Source organism: Loxodonta africana, chromosome 27 (genome assembly GCF_030014295.1).
Source record: "Loxodonta africana isolate mLoxAfr1 chromosome 27, mLoxAfr1.hap2, whole genome shotgun sequence".
NCBI classification, from domain to species: domain Eukaryota; kingdom Metazoa; phylum Chordata; class Mammalia; order Proboscidea; family Elephantidae; genus Loxodonta; species Loxodonta africana.
In genome coordinates this window covers 2,284,348-2,311,914 of record NC_087368.1, presented here as the reverse complement: position 1 = coordinate 2,311,914, position 27,567 = coordinate 2,284,348, and the positions used below count along the sequence as shown (strand labels likewise).

At 41.0% G+C, this 27,567-nt stretch overlaps 1 long non-coding RNA gene across 1 annotated transcript in view; it reads left to right on the top strand.

Moving 5' to 3' along the window:
* The window catches only part of LOC135228727 (uncharacterized), a 152,909-nt gene that overhangs the window by 104,110 nt on the left and 21,232 nt on the right, over window positions 1-27,567 (top strand). The gene's annotated exons all lie outside the window — the stretch shown is intronic.

The window sequence follows — 27,567 nt, the reverse complement described above, 5'->3', positions numbered from 1 at the left end:
GTCTCAAATGGGGGAGCCATGGCCTCTGGAGTTTCTAAGGGTGGAGTTGCCACTCAGATGGCCTAAGAGAATGGTGCACCTAAAGCTGAGGGGGCAGATCTGCCGTGCCAGGGCTGAGGGGCCTTTGCTTAGAATCTGGAGAGTGTGGCCAATACCTAGAGTCTGCAGGGCAAGGCCATTGTTCTGCTAACTTACCTGGTGCCTGTTAGTCCTTCTTTACCTCCAATTTCTCCCGTTTGTAATGGAAATGTCCAGCTTGTGTCTGTTTCACCACTGCATTTTGGAAGCAGAAAACTTGTATTCTAGATTTCACAGATGAAGTGGAATTTTTGATTTCAGACTTGGCGTTGAATTAAGACTTTTGCTATGATATAATGGGGTGAGTGTGTTTTACATGAGGCAAGGACATGAATTTTGGGGGGCTAAAGGGTGGAATGTCATGGACTGAATTGTATCCCCCCAAAATACGTGTATCAATTTGGATAGGCCCTGACTCCCAGTATTGTGATTGCCCACCATTTTGTCATTTGATGTGACTTTCCTATGTGTTGTAAATCCTATCCCTATAATGTTAACAAGGTGGGATTAATTGCAGTTATGTTAATTAGGCAGGACTCAATCTACAAGATTAAGCTAATCTCTTTTGAGATATAAAAGAGACAAGTGAGCAGAGAGTCATGGGGACCTCATACCACCAAGAAAACAGCACCAGGAGCAGAGTTTGTCCTCTGGACACAGGGTCCCTGTGCCTGAGAAGCTCCTTGACCAGGGGAAGCCTTCCTCCAAAACTGAAAGAGAGAAAGCCTTCCCAACGCCTTGAATTTGGACTTGTAACCTACTAGACCGTGAGAAAATAAATTTCTCTTTGTTAAAGCCATCTACTTGTAGTATTTTTGTTATAGTGGCACTGGACAACTAAGGCACCTCCCCTTTCCATTGTTCCCTCTTCTCATCAGGATCCTTAGCCTGATGACTAGTCAAGTCATGCCAAACAGCAATTTTTTGTCTACACTCTTCAATCTGTAAGTTGGTGGGTGTATCTAAAGGGCAGTCGCTGCAAAGGTGAAATTTGTTATGAATGGAGGATTTGTTGGGACAATGTCAGTAAGAAGGGCTATCAAGGTCCGAGCCATAAGCACTCAGCATCATAAACGTTCTTGTCTTGTAAGAAGATGTGGAGCTAAAAGATATGTTGTTGGCAGTGGACTCAAAATGTCCCCAAAAATGCCGTTCCAAGAAATCAATGAGGCTTTCTCCAGGCAAATTGATCTTCTCGATTAAAGAGGCTCAAAGTAAGGGGACATGAAGGCAAGGAACCAAAACAGAATCTGTCCACAGGACCAGCCCACAAGCATATAGTACGATCCGGATAACATTCGTTCCATGTCCATTCCTTAATCTCTTCCTCAGAGGTCAGCTGCTGATATTTACTAAGGATGCCCAAGAAATCAGGAAAACAGGAAAGATCAAAGGTTTGAGTTAAGTTTTGCCAGGCCCAACTCTACTTGATTTATCTTTCTTAAGAAATTAGACTTTGAAAAAGTGAAAGAAGACCCCCATTTTATTTACCTAATTTCCTTTTGCCCTCCTTTTCGTCCTGATCGCAACTGAGGCCGTCACAATCCAGAGGTAATTGGGAAGCAGCCTGTCTGGCGGTTGTGTCAGCTAAGATATTCCCTTTAGTTTCTTTGGTCTGGGAACATTTTTAGGTTGGCGTGCCTGACTTTTTCCAATAATAGCATATGCCAGGAACTACTGATTGAGGAACCCTGGGTCTATTCCCAAACTGGGGTTTGAGTCCTTTATTACACCCTGGAGATTGTAATTGTTGTAACTGTAATGCCATTAATTTATTCTGCCAGGTTTTATCCTTCTGCTCCAATTCCCCAGCTCTTTGTTCTAAGGTTTGGGCTAATTTATAAGCCAAGATCAATCCTGAAGTTTCAACATTTCCTGATTTAATTGATGATGTCTAATTGAATCGGACAGTTTGGGGTGGAGCCCTCCAAAAAAATAGAATTGAAAGAGATCTGGCTCCAGCATCTTCTAAATTTAACACTAATGATCCACAAAAAGTTCAGTTAAATAATCCCTATAGTTACAAACATTTTCATCTTTGTCCTGTTTATAAGGTTGAACCTTAGCCCAGTTTATCTTCTGGGCAAAGATCTGCAACAATAACTTTATTCTAAGTTAGTAATTCTAGACCTGGGACATTAGGTTGTATAGGTAATGGTTTCTCAGGTTTTTTCTATTTAGCCTCACACCTTTGATGGAGCCCTGGTGATGCAGTGGGTAAGAGCTTGGCTGGTAACCAAGAGGTTGGTAGCTCAAATCCACCAGCCACCCCTTGGAAACCCTATGGGGTGGTTCTACTCTGTCCTGTAGCTCGCTATGAGTCAGAATTGACTCGATGGCAATCATTTGGGTTTTTTTTGATCCACTTTTGAGCATCCCCAGGGTTCTAGTAACATGTGTAATAGATTACATAAATCTGCTCATCCAGATTCGTAAGTTTTTGACAAAACCTTAAACTTCTGACAAAACTTTTGCTGCTCTTCGCAAGGATCAGGAAATTCTTTCACAATGGCATGAGGTTTCACTTTAGTCCAGGGGGCAAAAGCAACCTCAGGAGGTTTTCCCCCTGCCTTTGGATATTTTATTTTGAAAGGCATCTCAATGACTGCTTTAGTCTCTCTTGTAGCTACTAGTTTGGTTTCTTTTGAGGATTCCCTGGAGTAACAAGGAAGCTCACACAAAGTATTATCAGGACAAGAAGGTATAGATGGATACAGAGAAGCAGCCTCCAGAGGAGCAGTGGGAGGACGAGAAAATGCTGTAGTGACAGTAGAACTTTGGCATTGCAATTCTGTAATTTATTTTGCTTGCCTGAACACTGTGTCTTGGAGTAGACAAAACTGTCATCATTTTGCCTCTTGGCAGCTTTCAAAAATGAATTAAAATAGTCTTCCCACTGGTTCTGATTGGCCCAAGAACATTTAGCCTGTAACTCGCTGCTCAGAAAAGTTAATTTAGTGAGCTCAAAACTCCCCCAAATTGGCCAGGGATTTTCTGTAGTAAGCACATGCTACCACCAAAGATGCTGAACTGAAATGGGGGTCACAGTTTTTGGCCATGTAAGTGGCAGGAGTCACAGAAGGAGGTCCGCTATGGTCTTTGGAGGTGGCATTGCCCGTCTTACTAAACACTTGTACATGCTGACAACCAAAGAGTGCGTTAAGCTTAATACACCTTTAGAGGAAAAAAAAGGAAACATTTGCACAGGGAGTTATATTTTTCATCCACTGGATGGTGGACTTGTCATGCTCAAGATTTCTGCAAAATGTCCAGACCATGAAAAGAAACAACTGACCAAAAACTTAAAAGGTACACTGAGAACTTCGACACCTTCAGGGTTTGAAAAAAATCTGAGTATTTTGCTGCAGTTGAGATATGTTTTCTTGTGGCATTTAAGAGGTTGAGTTGTGCCCTTATTTTATTTATTTGTTTATTTTTTCAGCTTGTAAAATCCGAAAGCACCTCAGTAGACAGTCATTCAAATCATGAATTAGATTGTAAATGAGACCAAATGGGTAACACCTGCCCAAAAGCAAAGGCGAGAAGGCAGAAAGTGTCAGAAAACCGGGATAAATGGAAACGGGAACCCAAGGTGGAGAAGGGGAGACTGTTGACACATTATGGGGATTGCACCAATGTCACAAAACAATTTGTGTATAAACTCTTCAATGAGAAACTAATTTGCTCTGTACACTCTCACCTAAAGTGCACACACACGCACGCGAACACACACACACACACACAAATCAAAACTCATGAATTAGAAATAGGCAAACAGAAAACAAAAGAAAGATGAGCATGAATACACTTAACAGAATACAGCCAGTAAGTGGCAACTTCGTAACATCCCAACTGTAGTTGAAAACACAATCCTCCAACAAACTTGTTCAGTAGCAAATGGGAAAGTGGAAGTTGAGAAATAGCTTTGATAAATCCCAAAGATCCATCCCGAAATCCTTGGGGCTCACTCTTGGGAGCACTCACGTCTGGACAGGTCCCAAGGGGTCCGAGAAAGCAGGAGCTTGTCAGTGCCTGACTCTGGCTTTTCAGCTCCTCCTGGTCCACTGGGGAAGACATCACCGAATCCCACCAAGACTATGCCAAATATTGTAGAGAAAATACTCTCCGATTCTGTTAAAGTAAAATAAAAAACACGTATTGAAGGCAGTATGTCATTCGAATGGAGATCATGAAAACCTCAGAGTTTGAAGCTCACAGATCCAAGGGAGGGGGTACAAAGCACATATAGGCATAGTGTCATAGAAGGAGATAGAAAACACAATATTCTGATTGGTTTACAGTGACTGAGGTCAATCAAAGGTGAGACAAAGCAAAGCATGATTTTTAACATCACTGGTTACATTAATACAACTGGAATACATTGGCTAAAGGACAAAATTGCAAGGTATGTGTTTGCAGAGGGGGGTCTCAGGACCGTCAAAAAATGATGACATGATGATGGCATGAGAGATACTGTCAGGAATAGGTTGTTAAACATTACCTCACTCAGAATATAAGATTTTCTGAAGAGATCTAACACAAAGCATTTCGATAAGGTTTGGGTACAGACCCCAGGACACGTAGTATCCACACCCTTAGCCGGACCACAGAGAAAAGGATTTCGTTAATGACAGGGTTGGTTCCTAAGCAACAGGGTTTGAATCTATGTGAAAGGTCATACTGAGCCTTAGCATTAGTTCAGCCATTTTACTTTAGGTCAGGTGCGTCTTTGGATTTTATGTCCCACGTCGTGCTTTAGATTCTTAAGTGAATACAAGTTGAAGATTTTCTGTTTTCTTCGTGACTTTTTCTTTTTACAATTACTACATTCCACCCCTTTATCCTACCAATCCTTCTTAACTTAAATTCTTATGCCTGATATTAATGTCTAATTCATTTATATTTATAGTGGTTAATATACTTGGACTTCTTTCTACAAACTTATTTGGGTTTTTCTATTTACCATGCTTTTAATTTGCTTCCATTTTTCTTCTTTCTTACGTGCTAATCAATTCACTAAATTTTCTCTCTGTAATGTTTTTATTCTGTACAGGTTTGGAAATTACACATTCTATTTTTCTTATTTTGGTGAATACTCTTAAGTATTTAGCATGTGCTTCAGTAATGAAAAGTGCCTGAGTGGCACAAACAGCTTGCACTTGACTACTGACCTAAGTCACCCGGTGGCCCTGTGGAAGAAAGGCCTGGCGATACACTTACATAAAGACTACAGCCGAGAAAACCCTATGGAACAGTTCTGGTCTGTAACACTTGGGGTTGCCAGGAGACGGGGCTGCCTCAACGGTCACTAACGAGAACATCAGTAGTGGACTCCTGTCATCTTCAGGACTGCCATAATCGTTTAAACAGCCTTTCTATATTTGCGTTATTGATCCCACCTCTCTAGTATACAAGTCAGAACTCAAACTTTCTGCGTCCCTTGCAGCTAGGCTGCAGACCTATAACTTAGTCTCTGCTAACCAGAAGCACCTGTCAGAGAAAGCGATGTAAGCTATGCAAGCTGTGCCTTCGGCTTCCATTTTCCTGGTAGAGGAAGAGGAATTCAGCTCGCGGAGGTGGCCGTGGTTGCAAGATCGACCTCCTGATGCAGAATTGACATTGATCCTGACAGCAGGGGAGGATGAAGAAAAGTTGAGCTCCTGCCATTTGGTGTTCCATGGGGGCAGTAGCAGTTTCTTTATCACGCTCATTCTGTTGCATGGTTTAGGGCACTTCTAGGACCTTAGCCAAAGCTTTGTTTTTCTAGGCCTTCCAATGACTCAGAGAGCTGCCGAAGAGAATTTTAAGAAATTCCTTCATGGATTCTGTTAATTGCAACAAAGAACCTATAATAACTTGTTAAAATCAAAAGTTAAGGAATATTTCACTCCTCCTTCTGAATAAAAGGAGTCTACCACCAGACGAGTTGTGGAATGACATCGAGGACATCATAAATGAAGAAAGCAAGAGGTCGTAAGGAAAGAAAGAAAAGACCAAGATGGATATCAGAGGAGACTCTGAAACTTGCTCTTGAACGTCGAGCAGCTACAGGAAAAGGAAGAATTGATGAAGTAAAAGAACTGAATAGAAGATTTCGCAGGGCCTCTCGAGAAGACAAAGTATTATAATGACATGTGCAAAGAGCTGGAGATGGAAAACCAAAAGAGAAGAACACGCTCGGCGTTTCTCAAGCTGAAAGAACTGAAAAAAAAATTCAAGTCTCGAGTTGCAATAGTAAAGGATTCTATGGTGAAAATATTAAACGACGCAGGAAGCATCAAAAGAAGATGGAAGGAATACACAGAGTCATTGTACCAAAAAGAATTAGTTGATGTTCAAACATTTCAAGAGGTGGCATATGATTGGGAACCGATGGTACAGAAGGAAGAAGTCCAAGCTGCTCTGAAGGCATTGGCGAAAAACAAGGCTCCAGGAATTGATGCAATATCAATTGAGATGTTTCAACAAACAGATGCAATCCTGGAAGTGCTCACTCTTCTATGCCAAGAAATATGGAAGACAGCTTCCTGGCCAACTGACTGGAAGAGATCCATATTTATGCCTATTCCCAAGAAAGGTGATCCAACTGAATGTGGAAACTATAGAACAATATCATAAATATCACATGCAAGCAAAATTTTGCTGAAGATCATTCAAAAACGGCTGTAGCAGTACATCGACAGGGAACTGCCAGAAATTCAGGCTGGTTTCAGAAGAGGACATGGAACCAGAGATATCATTGCTGATGTCAGATGGATCCTGGCTGAAAGCAGAGAATACCAGAAGGATGTTTACCTGTGTTTTATTGACTATGCAAAGGCATTCGACTGTGTGGATCATAACAAATTATGGATAACATTGTGAAGAATGGGAATTCCAGAACACTTAATTGTGCTCATGAGGAATCTGTACATAGATCAAGAGGCAGTTGTATGGACAGAACAAGGGGATACTGACTGGTTTAAAGTCAGGAAAGGTGTGCGTCAGGGTTGTATTCTTTCACCATACGTATTCAATCTGTACGCTGAGCAAATAATCCGAGAAGCTGGACTCTATGAAGAAGAACGGGGCATCAGGATTGGAGGAAGACTCAATAACAACCTGCATTATGCAGATGACACAACCTTGCTTGCCGAAAATGATGAGGACTTGAAGCACTTACTAATGAAGATCAAAGACCACAGCCTTCAGTATGGATTGCACCTCAACAAAAAGAAAACAAAAATCCTTACAACTGGACCAATGAGCAACATCATGATAAACAGAGAAAACACTTAAGTTGTCAAGGATTTCATTTTACTTGGATCCACAATCAACAGCCATGGAAGCAGTAGTCAAGAAATCAAAAGACACACTGCATTGGGTAAATCTGCTGCAAAGGACCTCTTTAAAGTGGAAGAGCAAAGATGTCACCCTGAAGAGTAACTTGCGCCTCACTCAAGCCATGGTAGTTTCAATTGCATCATATGCACGTGAAAGCTGGACAATGAATAAGGAAGACTGAAAAAGAGTTGACGCCTTTGAATTGTGGTGTTGGCGAAGAATACTGAATATACCATGGACTGCCAAAAGAACGAACAAATCTGTCTTGGAAGAAGTACAATCAGAATGCTCCTTAGAAGCAAGGATGGCGAGACTGCATCTTACACACTTTGGACATGTTGTCAGGAGGGATCAGTCCCTGGAGAAGGACGTCATGCTTGGCAGAATACAGCATCAGCAGAAAAGAGGAAGACCCTCAATGAGGAAGACCCTCAATGAGGTGGAGTGACACAGTGGCTCAATGAGGTGGAGTGACACAGTGGCTGCAACAACAAGCTCAAGCATAACGACGATTGTAAGGACGGCTCAGGACCGGGCAGTGTTTCATTCTGTTGTGCATGGGGTCGCTATGAGTCAGAACCAACTCGGTGGCCCCTAACAACAACAACAACCCACCAACCACTGCTGTCGAGTCGATTACGACTCACAGTGACCCTATAGGACAGAGCAGAACTGCCCCATAGAGTTTCCAAGGAGCACCTGGCGGATTTGAACTGTGGACCTCTTGGTTAGCAGCCGTAGCACTTAACTACTATGCCACCAGGGTTTCCAAAAGGAGTTTAGAATGTTTTAATTCAGAACTCCTTCCTGCTACCATCTACCATATTTTTAATGACTAATACTTTTATTTCACCTTGTTTTTACATTCTAAAATACTGGCTCTTAAAAAAGAATAATACTTATTTGGATTAACCAGGATATTTGCTAATTTATTGGTTCACCCTTTCGTCTCCCATCTCACTTGTTCCTTTAGGGTTCAGTTTGTTTCTGGTTCAGGTATGTCCTTTAATATTTCTTTCAGTGAGGGACTGTGAGTCCCAAATGTCCCTAGCTAGGTATGGAATTGTTTCTCAGTTCTGGTTTCTCAACACTTTGAAGATATTTTCCGTCTTCTGTCACCTCTTTTCGCTGATAAGTCTGATGGCATGTCCCTGTCATTCCTTTTAGGGTAATTTGACTTCTTTCAGGGGTAATTTTTAACATTTTCTTATTGTGTTTGGTGTCCTGTAGTTTCGCTGTTATGCGTAGGTCTCAGTTTTTACAATTATTCTGCCTGAGACTTAACGTCTACCTTTGATCTGATGACTCATGCTTTTCTTCAAATCTGAAAAATTCTCAGCCATGATCTCCGTGAATAGTACCTCTTCTTCATTTTCTGTTCTCTTTCCAATGAAACTTTTAGATCTACGTTGGATCTTCTAATTTTATCTCTTAAGTCTCTGAACTTTTGATTTTTGTATCTCCTTGTTTCTCTGTGCTGCTTTGGCAGTCTATTATATCCATTCTCCATGTCTTTCAGACTCTTTATAAAGCTCATTTTATTAAGACAGGTAGAGGGTCAGTGGATTGACACAGTGGCTGCAACAACGGGCTCAAACTTAGCAGCAATTGTGAAGATGGTGCAGGGCTGGGCACTGTTTCACTCAGTTGTACACAGGGCTGCTATGAGTAGGAACTGACTCGACCACACCTAACAATGGCGATTATCTGGCTGAAAGGCATCAATAGTTGCCTATTTCCTACTTTATTAGCTACCCTTCTTGGCTTCCAAGGCCCTCATGAATCCAGGCCTGCCATTTACTAGCTGGGTAACTCTGGGCACACTTCTGAGGCTATTGAAAACTGAAATGAGATAAAGGATATACAGTGCAGAGCAAGTACCTGACGTGGTAGTATCCAAAAACCTGCTGCCATCAAGTAGATTCTGACTTACAGTGACCGTATAGGACAGAGTACAACTGCCCCATAAGGTTTCTTAGCTTGTAGTCTTTGCGGAAGCAGACTGCCACATCTTTCTCCCCTGGAGCGGTCGGTGAGTTTGAACTGCTGACCTTTAGGTTAGTACCCAAGCCCTTAATCACTGTACCACCGGGGCTCCTTATGTAGTAGTATCCAAACCATACCAAACCCATGGCCACTGAGTTAATCCCAACTGACAGCGACCTACACAACAGAGTAGAACTGCCCTGTAGAGTGTCCAAGGAGTCCTGGTAGACTTGAACTGGCAGTCTTTTGGTTAGCAGCTATAGCCACCACTACGCCACCAGGGTTTCCATGTAGTAGTACAGGAAATAAAATTTGTTGTGATTGTCCAGCTCACAGCAATTCTGTGTAATATTTGTCCTCAAACCATTTTAGACATGGCTTCTTTCAAGACCTTGCTTCTCTGGCTGTAGTGATTGGCTAAGACATGGTCATATGACTCTAACCCAACCACTTAATCATTCCTTTCTCCCGTGCACTGGCTGGTGGCTTGGAACCCCCGAACTTTCAGTTAGCAGCCCATTGCTTAACTACTGTTCCACCAGGCCTCCTCTTCAAATCTGAGGTCAGGAATATTGGCTTTTTTCCTTTATCATTGCAGAGTACTTAAAATGTGTTAGTAGAGGTCTTGGTTGTAATAAAGGAGAATGAAAGTGACCTGGAGAAAAGAGGAGGTAGGTAAGGGTGGCAGACAGAGGGATTACTGACAACATTCAAGTTTCTAGTTTCACTGGCTTTGATGATACGGGACTTTACTTTCAGTATTATAAATTTCTTTCTTTTTTTTTTTTTTAATTGTGCTTTAGGTGAAAGTTTACAGCTCAAGTTAATTTCTCATACAAAAATTTATACACATATTGCTATTGGACCCTAGTTGCAATCCCTAAAATATGACAGCAAACTCTGCCTTTCCACCCCGCATTTCCAGTGTCCGTTCAACCAGCTCCTATCCCCTTCTGTCTTCTCATCCCACCTCCGTACAGGAGCTGCCCATTTAGTCTTTTGTATCAACTTGAACTAAGAAGCACCCTGTTCACGAGTATTATTTTATATTTTATAGTCCATCAGTTCTATGTCTGAAGAGTTGGCCTAGGGAATGGTTTTAGTTCTTGGTTAATGGAAAGCCCAGGGGCCATGTCTTTGGGGGTCCTCTAGTCTCAGTCAGACCATTAAGTCTGGTCTTTTTATATGAATTTGAGTTCTGCACCACACTTTTGCTGTCAGAGACTCTCTGTTATGTTCCCTGTCAGGGTGGTCATTGGTGGTAGTCAGGCACCATCTAGTTCTTCTGGTCTCAGGCCAATGGAGTCTCTGGTTTATCTGGCCGTTTTGTCTTTTGGGTTAATATTTTTCTTGTGTCTGGTGTTCTTCATTCTCCTTTGCTCCAGGTGGGTTGGGACCAATTGATGCATCTTAGATGGCCTCTCGCAAGCTTTTAAGACCCCCAGATGCCACCACCAAAGTGGGATGCAGAACATTTTCTTTGTTATGCCAATTGACCTAGATATCCCCTGAAACCATGGTACCCAGACACCTGCCCCTGCTACTCTGTCCCACGAAGTGTTTGGTTATGTTCAGGAAACTTCTTAGCTTTTGTTTTAGTCCCGTTGTGCTGACTTCCCATGTGTTGTGTGTTGTCCTTCCCTTCACCTAAGATAATTCCTGTCTACTCTCTAGTTAGTGAATTCCCCTCTCCCTCCCTCCCCACCCTTGTAATCATCAAAGAATGTTTTCTTCTGTTTGACTTTCTTCTTGAGTTCTTATAATAGTGGTCTCATACAATATTTGTCCTTTTTTGACTAATTTCACTCAGCATAATGCCTTCCAGATTCATCCACGTCGTGAGATAATTTTCAGACTCATCATTGTTCTTTATCTTTGCATCGGATTCCATTGTGTGTATATATCATAATTTGTTTATCCATTCGTCTGTTTATGAGCACCTAGGTTGTTTCTGTCCTTTTCCTGTAGTGAACAGTGCTGCAGTGAACAGGGGTGTGCATGTATCTGTTCATGTAAAGGCTCTTATTTCTCTGGGATATATTCCAAGAAGTGGGATTGCTGGATCATATGGTACTCCTTTTTCTACCTTTTTAAGGAAGAACCAAATCGATTTCCAAAGTGGCCATACCATTTAACATTCCCACCAGCAGTGTATAAGTGTTCCAGTCTCTCCACAACCTCTCCAACATTTACTAACTTGTGGTTTTTGGATTAATGCCAGCCTTGTTGGGGTGAGATGGTATCTCATTGCAGTTTTGGTTTGCATTTCTCTAGTGGCTAATGATCGTGAGCATTTCCTCATGTATCTGTTAGCTGCCTGAATGCCTTCTTTGGTGAAGTTCCTGTTCATATCCTTTGCCCATTTTTTAATTGGGTTATTTGTCTTTTTGTTGTTGAGGGTTTGCAGTATCTTGTAGATTTTAGAGATTGGATCCTGATCAGATATGTCATAGCCAAAAATTTTTTCCCAGTCTGCAGGCTGTCTTTTTAACTCTGGTGAAGTCTTCTGATGAGCCTAAGTGTGTGATTTTTAGGAGTGCTCCCAGTTATCTAGTTTCTCTTCTGGTGTTTGTGCATTGTTAGTTATGGTGTGTATTCTGTTTATGACATATATTAGGGCTCCTAGCATTGTCCCTATTTTTTCTTCCATGATCTTTATCATTTCAGATTTTATATTTAGTTCTTTGATCCATTTTGAGTTAGTTTTTGTACATGGTGTGAGGTATGGGTCTTGCTTCATTTTTTTTGCATATGGATAAGCAGTTATGCCAGCACCATAAGTTAAAGAGGCTGTATTTTCCCTATATAATGGACTTTGGACCTTTGTCCAATATGAGATGCTCATAGGCAGAAGGATTTACATCTGGGTTCTCAATTCTGTTCCATTGGTCAATCTGTGGTTGTATGAGTACCAGGCTGTTTTGATTACTATGGTGGTATAATATGTTCTAAAATCAGGTAGTATGAGGCCTCCCACTTTGTTCTTCTTTTTCAGTAATGCTTTACTTATCCAGGGCCTCTCCCTTTTCCATATGAAGTTCGTGATTTGTTTCTCCATCTTGTTAAAAAATGTTGTTGGAATTTGGATCAGGATTGCATTGTATCTGTAGATCGCTTTGGGTAGAATTGACATTTTTAAAATGTTGCGTCTTCCTATCCATGAGCAAGTTATGTTTTTCCGCTTATGTAGGTCTCTTGGTTTTTTGCAGTAGAGCCTTGTAGTTTTCTTTGTATAGGTCCTTTATGTCTCTGGTTAGATTTATTCCTAAGTATTTTAAGCTCTTGGGGGCTACTGTAAATGGTATTGATTTGGTGATTTCCTCTTTGAAGTTCTCTTCGTTAGTGTAGAGGAATCCAACTGATTTTTGTCAGTACTGTACATTTCTACATTTCTTTAATATTTGAGTATTTTATAATAAGCAGGAGAAATCTTATAATTTTTTTTAAATCAGAATTCAACATGAATTTTATTTTGTTGCTCCATTCCTTAAATTTTTTATTTCTATGTTTTAGAATAAATGGTTATTACCCTCTTGCCAGCTGTGGAAATGTAGTTGCTGTAATAATAACATTAAATTTGTACAGCCCTTCAGAGTTCCCACAGCCTTTCATGTCATCTTACTTGATTCTGGGAGATAAGCAGGCCAGGTAAGGTTAAGTTTAGATTTTACGAATGATGTTCAGAGTCAGGAAGGGTGAGAACCCAGCTCGGTCTTAAACATTCTCTGGTAGGAGAGTTTGGCGTTTACTATTTGTAAAGTTGTCAGATTTGGTGCATTATAAAACACAGTCATTAATTGTTGGTAATTAGAAAAATTCAGAGGAGCCCTGAAAAGTTTCATTAGATCAATTACAAAACCTACAAAAATACATACTTGGTCCATAATTTTAATTCATGTTCTCAAAAGCACTTACGTTTTCCCAAAAGTTAATCTTCACCATGTCCTAATCAAGTTCCCACTGTGCTTTTAAATTCTAGAACTTTAATCTAGAGGAGGGATGATTGGGGGGAATTTATTGACTTCTGACTAGACATCCACAGTGGTTAACAGGTTTATGTATGCATGAAGCTAAATTCTTAAGGTAGAATTCTGTATCCCACATAGCACATGGGTAACTATTTACAAAGGTGACCTGTAATTACAAAGTGCTTTAGTAATTTTCTTTTTTTTTTTTAGTAATATTATCAGAACTTTGATTTGCAGAACTCAAATGCTTTCATAACATTAACTCATTCACTTTCACTGAACAGATAAGGAGAGGTTGGGGGACAAATAGCATCCCTATTTTGTCCGCTGGAGTTGATGAAGTAAAGGGAAAGGAGTGAGGTACTGAAGATAATACAAAGCAAGAGCAGTTGGACTTCCTCTTTAGTTTTGTCATGATTGTTGCATTCACTGTTATGAGAATGTCTGCATTTTAAGTAGAAAATGTAATTTATGATGACGAATGTAATTTTAGGTAGAAATTGTTTCTAGAGCATCAAGGCACAGATATGTCAAAGAATACTGGAAGGCTTGTACTATTAATCTGCATTGTTTTTGATCTTTCAGATTCTGATATTTTCATTTTTTATGGGGCTAAGGATTTTTTTTTTATTTAAGGATAAGCTTTTTGTTTTTTAAGGATAAGCTTTTTGTTATAAGTGAAGCATTTATAATAATCTGACAGTTCTGGCGTAGGTCCCCTTTCCTGCATCCAGACTGCCCTTGGACTGAAATCGATCCTCTAAATATGAAGTCTATCCCAAGAGATACAACTGATGTGGGGAAAACGGGACTTTTTAAAACCAAGTCTGACGTCACACATTCGTGTTCTAACCATCTGTACCTTTTATTAACCGGGGGCTGGTCCCCCCTGGGAGGACAGACACAAGCATCTGTACCTTTTATTAACCAGGGGCTGGTGCCGCCTGGGAGGACAGACACAAGCGCACAACAGTCTTCTCCCACACAATCCTGGAATGGGAACAGTGTGCAGCTGCCTAAGAAAGAGAAGCAGTTTCAGAGCTGTGGGGTGGCGTGGAGGGGCGGGGGGTTGGGGGGTAGGGAGTGTATGTGTGTGTGGCAGGGTAAGGGAGTTATTCCTCTTCTCCATCCAAGGACGATACGTATTAGAAATTTTGCACATCGTTTTTTATATTTAATTGATTTTTCTCGCGTGGGAGACAGAATCCTTCAGGTGCTTAAGAAGAATGGGAGAAAAAAAGCAAGCCTGGCAGGGGAGCTTTCCAAGAGGGGGTCCACAGCCTTGCTTAGGATTGGGACTGCAGGCAAAAAAAAACCTCAGGCGTCCACAACCTGTTTGGCTGCAAATACACCTCCCTTCCTTCTGGAGAGCCAGCATCGTCCCTCTCCCCCTGGATTGCAGCCCCCAGGCGTTACCTCACACCCTTCCAGTGCCTCCACCATCCTCCCCAAATCCCGGACCTTTGGGGTGGGGGGAGAGGGGAGACAGAAGGGTCTCCATTCTACCTCGACATGCAAGTAGCGGCCAGTTCGCCTTCCCCACCTCCCTCTGGCCTTGGTCACCGCCCAGGTGAGGGCAGCAGCCCCCAAAACCACTTCTCACCCCACTCCCTGGGCTCCTTCGACCCTGCCCCACCCAAGTCCAGGGGCGCATCCTCACTCTTCTCCAAATGCGAATCCAGGTCACCGCCCAACCCAGGCCGCTATGGAGAAGGCAGCAGCCCCCACGTTCCACCCCTCACGCCTGCCCATTCCCGCCCGTCACCCAGCTCCTTCATCCCCCAAGGCTGGAGGCGCATCTACACTCTACCTCCACGTGTGAATCCCGGGCCGTTAGCCCCATCCCCTGTCCCCTTCAGCCCCGGGCTCCGCCCACCGCACTAGGCCGCGCGCCCAGGAGCCCGGACACCTGGCCGTCCCACCCCCGGCTCCGCCACGTTCCCGACTCCCCCGCCCACGGCAGCCGCAGCTCCGCGCCCACCCCTCGCGGCTTCCTCCTCCCCGCCCTCTCCCCTTTCGGCAGGTGGGAGGGGCCACCAGCGAACGCAATGGCGTAGCCAATGGGCGCTCAGCTTACTCTGGCCTCTCCCCCGGCGGCGGCCAATCGCGGCGGGCGGTGGTGGCAATATTGGGGAGTGGAGTTTGGAGGTGCTGCTGTGTCGCTGCATTTTGTTTTCTTCTAGTTTTGTAAAATACAGCCTAATACGTACAAGCTGTAGATGGGTAGTGGTCATTTTTGCATTGTGCGTTTAAGCATCAGGAGACTTAGAGATGCTTTAAATATAAAATCACTGAGCAAATAAAGCAGTTTGTTCAAATACCGAATCAGTAATCTGAATGAGAGCTTTCCTTCATCTTATGCCAGTACCTAATTGTGTGGGTAAAAAGTTATTACTTACTACTGTGTATTAATTGGTGAAAATAATTTAAGACTTTTTAAACTAAAATTAATTTCTTATTCTTTGTAGAGTAAAAGCATGAACTTTTCCCCCAGATTATTTCGCTTTAGTTTACACAGCATGAATCTGTAATAGTTGTAGGGTTTTATTCAACAGGTGTTGCTGTCAGTATTTTTCTCTTTGAAGTTAATAAAAATGTAATCCTACATGACTGCATTTTAACTTATTAGTGGTTCATAGTACATTCATTATAATAAGAAAGATAGACGGTCTTTGTTTAGATCAGGGATCACAAATTCACATGCCTATAGGGACTACAATTTTTATAGGGAGTGATGTCTGGAGATCACAGCATATAGGAGCAGGTATGTTACTTGCTGCCATTGTTAACTGTGCAGGTATGCCTAGTGTCTTCAGAACTCCTTTTTTTTTTTTTTTTTTTAAGGAATTCAGCACTCTGGATTCTTAATACAAAATCTCTGTATAAGAATTTAATGCTATGGCTTTAAAAACGGGCTTGTAGGGAACTAGCTTGCACCCTGTAGTTTTAATCACCTTGAGAAAACAAAGTACTAAGTAAGATTCCTATTAAAAAGTTTTCTTCAAGGTAAAATGACCAAATTGGTCATTGGTCATAAACTTAAAAAAAATTGAGATATAATTAAAAAAAAAAAAAACATTGAAAGCTATATATATATTGACTCGTGGTGACCCCATGTGTACAGAGTAGAACTGTGCTCCATAGGGTTTTCAAGGCTCTGACCTTTCAGAAGCAGATCGCCAGGCCTGTCTTCTTAGGCTCCTTTCGGTGGGTACGGACCACCAACTTTTGGCTGGTAGTTGAGGGCTTAAACATTTGCGCCACCCAAAACTGTGAGATGTAATTTATATAACGTGAAACTCACCCTTTTAAAGTGTACAGTTCAGCGATTTTAAGTATATTCACAAAGTTGTGCGGTTATTACCACTGTCTAATTTCAGGTCATTTTCATTACTCTGAAAAGAAACCCCATATCCCATTAGCAGTCACTCCCTATTTGTTCCTCCCTTCAGCCTCTGGCAATCACTAATCTGCTATCTGTCTCTACGGATTTACTTATTCTGATTATGTCACATAAACAAAGTACTATAACATGTGGTTCTTTCTGTCTGACTTCCTTCATTTAACATACTATTTTTAAGGTTCACGTATGTCGTAGTATCAGTCAGTTGGTTGTAAACTTTTATATTATGTTTCCATTGCCATCGAGTCGATTCCAACTCATAGTGACCCTATAGGACAGACTAGAACTTCCCCATAGGGTTTCCAAGGACTGGTCGGTGGATTCAAACTGCTCACCTTTTGGTTAGCAGCCTCTGTAGCTCCATATCGTGTTTAAAACCAAACCCAGTGCTGTCGAGTCGATTCCGACTCATAGCGACCCTATAGGACAGAGTAGAGCTGCCCCATAGAGTTCCCAAGGAGCGCCAGGCAGATTCGAACTGCTGAGCCTTTGGTTAGCAGTCGTAGCACTTATCACTACGCCACCAGGGTTTCCATATCATGTTTAGGGGTTCCTAAAAAAGTTCCTATATTTGTATGCTATTTCACTGCTTCCTGTAGTGTTTGTTGATGTTGTTGTAAGGTGCTGTCAGATCAGTTCTGACTCATAGTAACCCTGCGTACAACAGAACGAAACATGTCTGGGCCTGCGCCATCCTCATGGTTGTTGTTATCCTTGAGCCCATTCTTGCAGCCACTGTGTCAGTCCATCTCATTAAGAGTCTTCTTCTTTTTTGCCGGTCCTCCCCTTTACCCTGGCAAACAGGTTTCATGTCACCTTCCAGACTAAGACAGACTAGGAAGAAGGACCTGGCAGTCTACTTCTGAAAAGAATTAGCCAGTGAAAACCTTATGAATAGCAGCAGAACATTGCCTAATATAGTGCTGGAAGATGAGCCCCCCAGGTTGGAAGGCACTGAAAAGATGACTAGGGAAGAGCTGCCTCCTCAAAGTAGAGTCCACCTTAATGATGTGGTTGGAGTCAAGCTTTCAGAACCTTCATTTCCTGATGTAGCACGATGTCTTACATACTTTGGACGTGTTATCAGGAAGGACCAGTCCCTGGAGAAGGACATGATGCTTGGTAAAGAGAGGGTCAGCTAAAAAGAGGAAGACCCTCAATGAGATGGATTGACACAGTGGCTGCAGCAATGGGCTCAAGCATAAAACTGGTTGTGAGGATGGTGCAGACCAGGCAGTGTTTCGTTTTATAGTACGTAGGGTCACTGTGAGTTCAGAGCTGACTTCACGGCACCTAACGACAAGAATCACTTTACCAAGCATGATGTCCTTTTCCAGGGACTGGTCTCTCCAGATAACTTGTTCAAAATATGTGAGATGAAGTCTCATCATCCTCCCTTCTAAGACGCATTCTGGCTGTACTTCTTCTAAGATGGATTTGTTCGTTCTTTTGGCAGTCCGTGGTATAGTCCACATTCTTTGCCAACACCACAACTCAAAGGCATATATATACACATAAAATGTATGTATTGCATGTATAATTTGGGATGTTGTTATGTATGTTTTCTGAATCTGTTCTATAACTGGGGCTCCCTTCTGGGTTAGTGGTCATTAGGTGAGGATTCTTGATATGTTGAAGGTTTTTATGAACAAGCTTTTTAGTTATCTAGTGCTCCTGTGACAGGTACCATAAGTGGATGGCTTTAACAGGCAGAAATTTATTCTGTCAGAGTTTATGAGGCTAGAAGTCTGAATTCAGGGCTCCAGCTCCAAGGGAAGGTTTTCTCTTTTTATCAGCTCTGGGGAAAGATCCTTGTCATCAATCTCCCCCTGGTCTAGGACCTTCTCAGTGCAGGGAACCTGGATCCAAAGGATGCACCCATTCCTGTCTCTTCTTTTGGCGATAATGAGGTCTGTCTCCTCTCTGCTCCCATCTCTCTTTTATATCTCAAAAGGGGCAACCCAATCCTGTAGATCATGTCCTGCCTCATTAATATTGTTGTTGTTGTTGTTAGGTGCTGTCGAGTCGGTTCCAACTCATAGCGCCCCTATGCACAACAGAGCGAAACACTGCCGGGTCCTGCGCCATCCTTACAATCATTGTTATGCTTGAGCTCATTGTTGCAACCACTGTGTCAGTATGCCTCGTTGAGGGTCTTCCTCTTTTCCCCTGACCCTGTACTCTGCCAAGCATGATGTCCTTCTCCAGGGACTGATCCCTCCTGACAACATGTCCAAAGTATGTAAGACGCAGCCTCGCCATCCTTGCTTCTAATGAGCATTCTGGTTGTAATTCTTCTAAGACAGATTTGTTCATTCTTTTGGCAGTCCATGGTATATTCAATATTCTTTGCCATCACCACGGTTCAAAGGCATCAGCTCTTCTTCGGTCTTCCTTATTCATTGTCCAGCTTTCACGTGCATATGATGCAATTGAAAATACCATGGCTTGGGTCAGGTGCACCTGAGTCTTCAGGGTGACATCTTTGCTCTTCAACACCTTGAAGACGTCCTTTACAGCAGATTTGCCCAATGCAATGTGTCTTTTGACTGCTTGACTGCTGCTTCCATGGCTGTTGATTATGGAACCAAGTAAAATGAAATCCTTGACAACTTCAGTCTTTTCTCCTTTTATCATGATGTTGCTCATTGGTCTAGTTGTGAGGATTTTTGTTTTCTTTATGTTGATGTATAATCCATACTGAAGGCCGTGGTCTTTGATCTTCATTAGTAAGTGCTTCAAGTCCTCTTCACTTTCAGCAAGCAAGGTTGTGTCATCTGCATAACGCAGGTTGTTAATGAGTCTTCCTCCAATCCTGATGCCCCGTTCTTCTTCATATAGTACAGCTTCTCGGATTATTTGTTCAGCATACAGATTGAATAGGTATGGTGAAAGAATACAATCCTGACACACCTTCCCTGACTTTAAACCAACCAGTATCCCCTTGTTCTGTCCGAACAACTGCCTCTTGATCTATGTAAAGGTTCCTCATGAGCACAATTAAGTGTTCTGGAATTCCTATTCTTCGCAGTGTCATCCATAGTTTGTTATGATCCACACAGTCAAATGCCTTTGCATAGTCAATAAAACACAGGTAAACATCCTTCTGGTATTCTCTGCTTTCAGCCAGGATCCATCTGACATATCGTAGCAGTTAGGATTTACGACACATAGGATAATCGCATCAGATCACAAAATGGTGGGCAATCACACAGTACTGGGAATCATGGTTTACCCAAGTTGACACACGTTTTATGGGGACACATTTCAATCCATAATAGTAGGGTTGGCATATCTCAGTGAGTAGAGAGAATAACTTAACTACTATTTTAGTGAGTTCACAGTTGATCTAGTACCCACCAAGAGGGTAGAACAGTGTACTTTGAACTTTGTTTATGGAGGCACAGGGGAAGATGATCCTTGAAAAATCTTGTAATTTGGCATACAGAATGCATGAAGTGTCTGAAGAATACTGAGGCCCAGATATTGAGGTACTTTATATCAAAGGTACTCCTTTTCTGCTGGTGACTGTGGGACACGCAAGAGTACATTAGCTACTGTCTCTGCCCTTAAGGATCTTATTGGCTATGAGAGGAGAAAAGATACACATAAATACAGAGTGTGTGAGATACTTCACATGAAAAGCATTGTGGAGGTCGAAGGCAAACATAAAAAGCATATTATTTGACAATGTAATGAACAAGTGTATTTTATGTTTCCTAACTTTATGAGTAGCTTGTATAATACAAGGAAACCCTGGTGCTATAGTGGTTAAGGGCTATGGCTGCCAACCAAGAGGTTGGAAGTTCTAATCCACCAGTTGCTCCTCGGAAACCCTATTGGGCAGTTCTACTCTGTCCTATAGGGTCACCATGAGTCAGAAATCGACTCGACGGCAACAAGAGTTTTGGTATAATACAAGGTAGAACATGGTGAACTCTATAAGAGATGTAGGTAACTTGTTTCAGAATTCAGAAAGGAGCAGATGATCTGATCATTGACAGAGGGACACCGTCACGGCAGGGGAGGTATTTTAGGTTTACCTGGAAGTATTTGTAAAAAGCAGACAGTTGTGCATTTAAGCAACAAGAGGGAACCATAAGGTCAAGCCAGAAAGAGGATGGTGTGCCTATGTTGGGATAGTAAAGAGAGAGAGAGCGCCCTGATTGGTGCATGTAGTTGAAAAAGAACGGGAGATAAATTACCTAGGTTAACTGTGACTACATTATGAAGTACTTTAAATATCAGGCTAAGAAGTTTGGATTTGATCGGTAGGCAATGAGAAGTCATTATAGCTGTGCTTTCTTAGAGTCTGTCAAGGACGTGGAGAGAAATGTGCATATATGTACTTAAGAGGGCCCATAACTTTCATTAGATTCTCAGAGGGGACTATGACCCCTGAAAGTTAAATTACCACTGTATTACAGGTTTTAGAAGAGTAGATTACAACAGACAGATAAACACCCAAGGCCAGTTGGGTGGCTATTGCTGTAATTCAGAGTGTATGTAATATGTTTGAGTATAAACTGAGGACATTAAGTACTAAGCAAAAGTTTGAACGGAAGTGAGTATATGTTTAAAGGTCCCACATAGCCATATTAATGGCTCACTTGTAAGTACAATTGAGAGTGACTATCATATATTTTGGAAACCCTAGTGGCGTAGTAGTTAAGTGCTATGGCTGCTAACCAAAGGGTTGGCAGTTCGAATCCGCCAGGTGCTCCTTGGGAACTCTATAGTGCAGTTCTGCTCTGTCCTATAGGGCTGCTATGAGTCAGAATTGACTCGATGGCACACGGTTTGGTTTGGGGTTTTTTTTTTTTTTAATCATATGTTTTTGTTGTTGTCGTTGTTATTTAGTCCCAGTAGGATAAATTAAACTTTATGAAAATGAAGTCAAACATTGATTATGGCAGTAAAAAGGAATCAGAGAATCCAGGTGTTTAGATTTGGGTTGTGTTAGGTTTTTCAGCATTTTATCTTGTTATTTGGTTTTTATTATTCTAGTCTAACATAAAATTGATATTTAGCAAACGTACTCTGGGGTGAAGTGACCCTGGAAAAATGCCGTGTGTCTGGACAGAGTAGTTCGGGATGAAGTCTTTTTGTTTTGGATAATGTTCCTCGTAGACAGCCACATGAAATCCAATCACTCACACAGTAACACTTCTGATTCAAAACAAAATTTAATGAAATCTCCGGTTACTAGTATGTTGTGTGCAAATAAAAAGTTAGAATGATTACAATTATCAAATACTTTCTAGTTTTTATTTCCACCATTCCCCATTCTTATTTATATGATAACTATCCTCCTTATTTGAAGCTCATTAAAAAAAGAAAGAAAGAAAGAAAAAATTACTAGCATTCTTCTCTGTATTTGCTGATTGGCATAGAAAACAGTCTGGATGCAGTTATTACTTCACAGCTTTAGGGAAAAGGCCACTTAATTTATTAGTTTATTATCAACTTAAAAGTCAATCTTTTGTACTTGTAAGGATTTAAGGCCACAGATAACATTAAAACACGCAGCACAGGATAATTAAAATACTTAAGTAAAATCAGGTAAGAAATATTAGTTCTAAAACTTAGAATGAGAGTTATTACAATTGAACGCTACATTTAACTTTATTTCCTGTTATGTAAGGTATATTAAAAAAAAAGAGATTGATTTTATGTTTTATAGTATAAAAAATAAATAAAAGTTTTTAAATTTTTTTTTTTTTTTTAATATTTTATAGTAGGGAGCACAAATTACATTGGAGAGGTAGCCTTTTCCCTTGCATCAGTTTCTGGATTGAAAAATTTGATCACTTTTTCTTTTTTAGATAGCTTTATTGAGATGTAGTCACCTACCATATAATTTACCAATTTAAATTATACAGTTCAGTTCACAGAACTGAACAAGTATCATTACGATCAATTTTAGAACATTTTTCTCATACCAAAAAGAAACCCCTCACCTCTAAGCTGTCACTCCCTAAATGCGTATCCTCTCCAGCTGTAGATGACCACTGAACTGTTTTTGTCTGTGTAGATTAGCCTTTTCTGGATATTTTGTATAAATGGGATTAAATAACATATGTCCTTTGTGATTGTCTTCTTATCTTTGGAGATGTATCTATTAAGAGCCTTTTTTCATTTTTTAATTGGGCTATTCGTCTTTTCATTATTGAGTTGTAGGAGTTCTTTATATATTCTAGATACAAGTCCATTATGCGATACAACATTTATCAGATTTTTCTACCAGTCTGTAACCTGTCTTTTCACTTTTGTGATGGTGTCCTTTGAAGCATAAAAGTATTTAATTTTGATTAAGCCCAATTTATTTTTTCTTTGGTTACTTGTTCGTTTGTTGTCATATTTAAGAAATATTTGCCTAACTCAAAGTCATGAAGAGTGTAGTGGGTTGAACACTGGTCTTGAAAAAGACACGTCCAAGTCCTTACCTGAGGATCCTGTAAATGTGATCTTACCTGGACAGAGGGTCTTTGTAGATGTAATTAAGGTAATGATCTCGAGATGAGGTCACCCTGATTAGCATGGGCTCCAAATCCAGTGGAATGTCCTTGTAAGAGATAGAAAAGGAAAAGACTGAGAGACCTAGAAACACATGGGAGAAGGCAATGTGAAGATGGAGGCAGAGACTGAACTCACGTACCCTCAAGCCAAGTAACGACTAGAGCCTGAGATGCTGAAAGAGGCAAGAAAGAAGTCTCCCCTAAAACCTTTGGAGGGAGGGCAGCTGTGTGGACACCTTGATTTTAGACTTCTGGCCTCAGCTGTGAGAAAATAAATTTTTGTTGTAAGCTACCAAGTTGTCATTTGTTATGGCAGTCCTAGGAAACTAGTACAAAGAGTTGTATAGTTACAGCTCTTACATTTTGGTCTGTGATCCATTTTGAGTAAGTTTTGCATATGCTATGAGGTAGGAGTTAAACTTCATTTTTTTGTGTGTCTAGACTATTCTTTTCCCATTAAATTGTCTTGGTATCCTTGTCAAAAATCAACTGACTGTAAATGTGAGGATTTATTTCTGGCCTCTCAATTCTGTTCCACTGGGCTATATCAGTACCATACTGTCTTAATTACTTGTAGCTTTGTAGTAAGTTTGGAATTGAAAAGCATGAGTCCCCCAACTTTATTCTTCTTCTTCAAGATTATTTTGGCTTTCCTGGGTTACTGGCATTTCCACATAAATTTTAAGATCAACTTGTTAATTTCTGCCAAAAAGGCTGTTGGACTTTAATGGGAATTGTATTGAATCTGTGGATCAGTCTGAGGAATACTGCCATCTTAGCAATATTGTCTTTCAGCCCATGAACATGGGATGTTTTTCCATTTATTTAGTTTTTTTTTAATATTATTTCTTTCAATGATGTTGTTTCCAGAGTACAAGTTTCTTAATTTTATTTTCAGATTCTTTATTGTGTATAGAAATACAGTTGTCTTTTGTATATTGCTCTTGTACCCTGCAACTTTGTTGAACTTGTTTATTAGTACTAATAGTTTTGAATGGATTCCTGAGCATTTTCTGTACATGAGATCATGTCACCTGTGAATAGAGAGAGTTTTACTTCTGTCCAGCCTAGCCTTTTATCTCTTCCTCTTGATGAATTGACCTGAGCAGAATCTCCAGGATAGTGTTGAATAGAAGTGGTGAGAGTGGATATCCTTATCTTGTTCCTGATCTTCTAGGGAAAGCATTCAGTCTTTTATTTTAAGTATGATGCTAGCTGTGAGTTTTTCATAGATGGCCTTTATCAGTTTCAGGAAGTTCCCTTCTATCTCTAGTTCGTTGACTGGTAGCTTCTTATACATGGATAAGAAGTTCCCACCTTGGGTCCATGATGTAGCCATATAACTAGAAGGAAAGATCCCCTGGCTTTAGCCAAGGTCGTATATTGTCGGAACTTGTCCATTCTCAAGACTTCTAAATATTGCTTTTTTATTAGTGATTCTCAAATTTGTGATTCTGGTTTTGAATTTTCGCCTAAGTTCTAATCTCTCTGACACTTGCTTATTTGATGGTTCCAATTAGCTACCAGTCTGCCATTCCAAATTCAGCACGACTTTATTCATGCATTCATTTGATTGATTCATTTACTGTACATTGAGTGCTATTCCAGACTCCAAAGGATACAAGAATATGTTTGGAGAAATGTCTGGGGTAACAATGGCTCTAACACAGAGGACCCGGCGTGTCAACAGAGGACCCTCTTGGCGATACGCAGGGGCCGTATCACGAAGATCCTGTGAGCTAAGTTCTAAGGAGTTAGAACTTTATTCTGAAAGTAGTAGTGAGCCACTGAAAGATCTGAAGCAGGAAATCAGTGTCAGATGTGAATCTTGAACAAATTGTGAGGAAGGAGAGCTGGTGTAGAATATATAGATTGATGTTGAAAATGAAGCTGGAGGTTGGGGAACTGGTAGTTCTATCATTTGAAAAGAAAAGAAAGCCTGAAATAAGACAGTGGCAGTGGAGCTCTGGTGGCACAGTGACTAAGAGCTACAGTGAGCCATGGCTCCTAACCAAAAGGTTGGCAGTTCAAATCCACCAGCTGCTCCTTGGAAACACTGTGGGGAAGCTCTACTCTGTCCTATAGGGTTGCTGAGTCAGAATTAACTCGATGACAATGTTGGTTTTTTGTTTTTTAAGTGGGGATAGATCGTAGATTTTTAGGAAGTCAAAAGTGGATAGTACTTGGTAACTGGATTATAGAGGCTGAAGGAGCAGGACAGTAACTCCATGATTCCTATGGTTTTAACTAGGCAGCCTAGGTGGTTAGGGAACAAACAGAGGGAACTGGTTTGGCAGGAAGATGAATTCATATTTGGATATGTTGGGGTACTAGCAGGACATCTACATTGGAGAAGTGTTATAGTTGTTGTTAGTTGCCATCAAGTTGATTCCGACTCATGGCGACTCCATGTGTACAAAGTAGAACTGGGTTTTCAAGGCTGTCGTATTTCATAAGCCGGTCATCAGGCCTGTCATCCAAGGCACATCTGGGTGAGTTCAAACTGTCAACCTTTCGGTTAGTATTCGAGTGTTTTCAGCGTCTGCACCACCTTGGGAATCCTAGGCGGTTAAATGTGAGGCTGGATTCAGAGAAAAATGTTTTAGGTGATAACTAATGTGAATGAGGTCACTCAAGGAATGAGCAGAGCTTGTGGTCAATGAGAGTGTAATGGAGACTATAGGATGAATAGAGGAAAGGAAACCTGAAATGAAGCTACAAGAGGTAGGAAGAAAGCTACGAGAGGCTGCTGTTACAGGCCAAAGTAGGGAAGAATTAGCTCAATTTTTCGTTATCCTCTAGTTTTCCTTTTATCTAGTACATTGTTTTAAACTTTAATATGAAATTTTTTTGTTTTGCTCTTCCCATTTGCCTCATGGTCTTTACTACCTAATCCAGTGTTTCCTAACTTGGACATATATCAGAGTCACTTGGTGAGATTAAATGCAGGTTCTTTGGGTCCTGGTAGACCTACTGAATGAGAATCACCTGGGATGATACTTTAGAATCTGTATTTTTTAAAAACTTCTGTGATAAAGACTTGCTCTTTACCAAGCTTGTTTCTTTTTATCCCTGATGCCAGCTAACCTATATTTACTAGTCCCTTTGCTGTTGGGGATGGCCATATGATTGGGATCTTTCCATAGGAAATTAAGCAGAAGTGTTGAGTGTCACTTTATCCATTGCAAATACGAAGCCCCCTTGATCGATCCTCTCTCTTCCCCACCTGCTGTCTGGCAGTTGTATGTATGATAGAGCAACATTGGAAACGAGGGGTCAAATAGAGCTGAGCATCTGTCCGCCTGCGTCGTCTCCACCCTCCTCAAACTGATCATTAACACTGATTTTGGTCTTTCTGTATGCAGGGATTAAAAATAAACTATTGTGTTATGCCACAGTTTTGGGATCTACGTATTATACCATCCATTGTTACATTAGCCAGTATGGTTTCTTAGATTACTATTAAAGGATCAGAGTTTGGGAACCATGGCCCTTTGTCTATGCCATTTGTATTTTTAAACTCATTTATATGGTAGGGTAGTCTTCAGTTTCAAACAACATATTGCATTAGGCAAATCTGCTGCAAAGACCTCTTTAAATTATTAAAAAACAAAGATGTCACTTTGGAGACTAAGGTGCACTTGACCCAAGCCATGGTATTTTCATTTGCCTCATATACATGTGAAAACTGGACAATGAATAAGGAAGGCTGAGAAAGAATTGATGCCTTTGAAGTACGGTGTTGACGAAGAATATTTAATATACCGTGAACTGACAGAAGAGCAGACAAATATGTCTTGGAAGAAGTAGCAGCCAGAATGCTCCCTAGAAGCGAGGATGGTGAGATCGTGTACTTCTGGCATGTAATCAGGAAGGACCAGTCCCTAGAGAAGGATATCATGCTTGGTAAAGTAGAGTGTCAGCAAAAAAGAAGACCCTCAACAAGATCGATAGACACAGTGGCTACAACAGTGGGCTTAAACATAGCAAGGGTTGTGAGGATGGCACAGTTACTGGACAGTATTTCATTCTGTTGTACATAGGGTCGCTGTGAGTTGGAACTAACTCAATGGCACCTGATGACAATAGTCTTCAGTTGTTGACTTACAAGGACTGCAGGTAAATATTGTGTTTTTTTTTCTGTAATAATTTTAATGGAAATGGTTTTGTTAACATCCTGATAATTTTATTAAATGACAAACATTTGCATGCTTACTGCCTCCTGGTCTTTGATGCTGGAGATACGTCTATATATAAAACAAAGGGTCTGCCTTCTGGTATGGAATAAGGT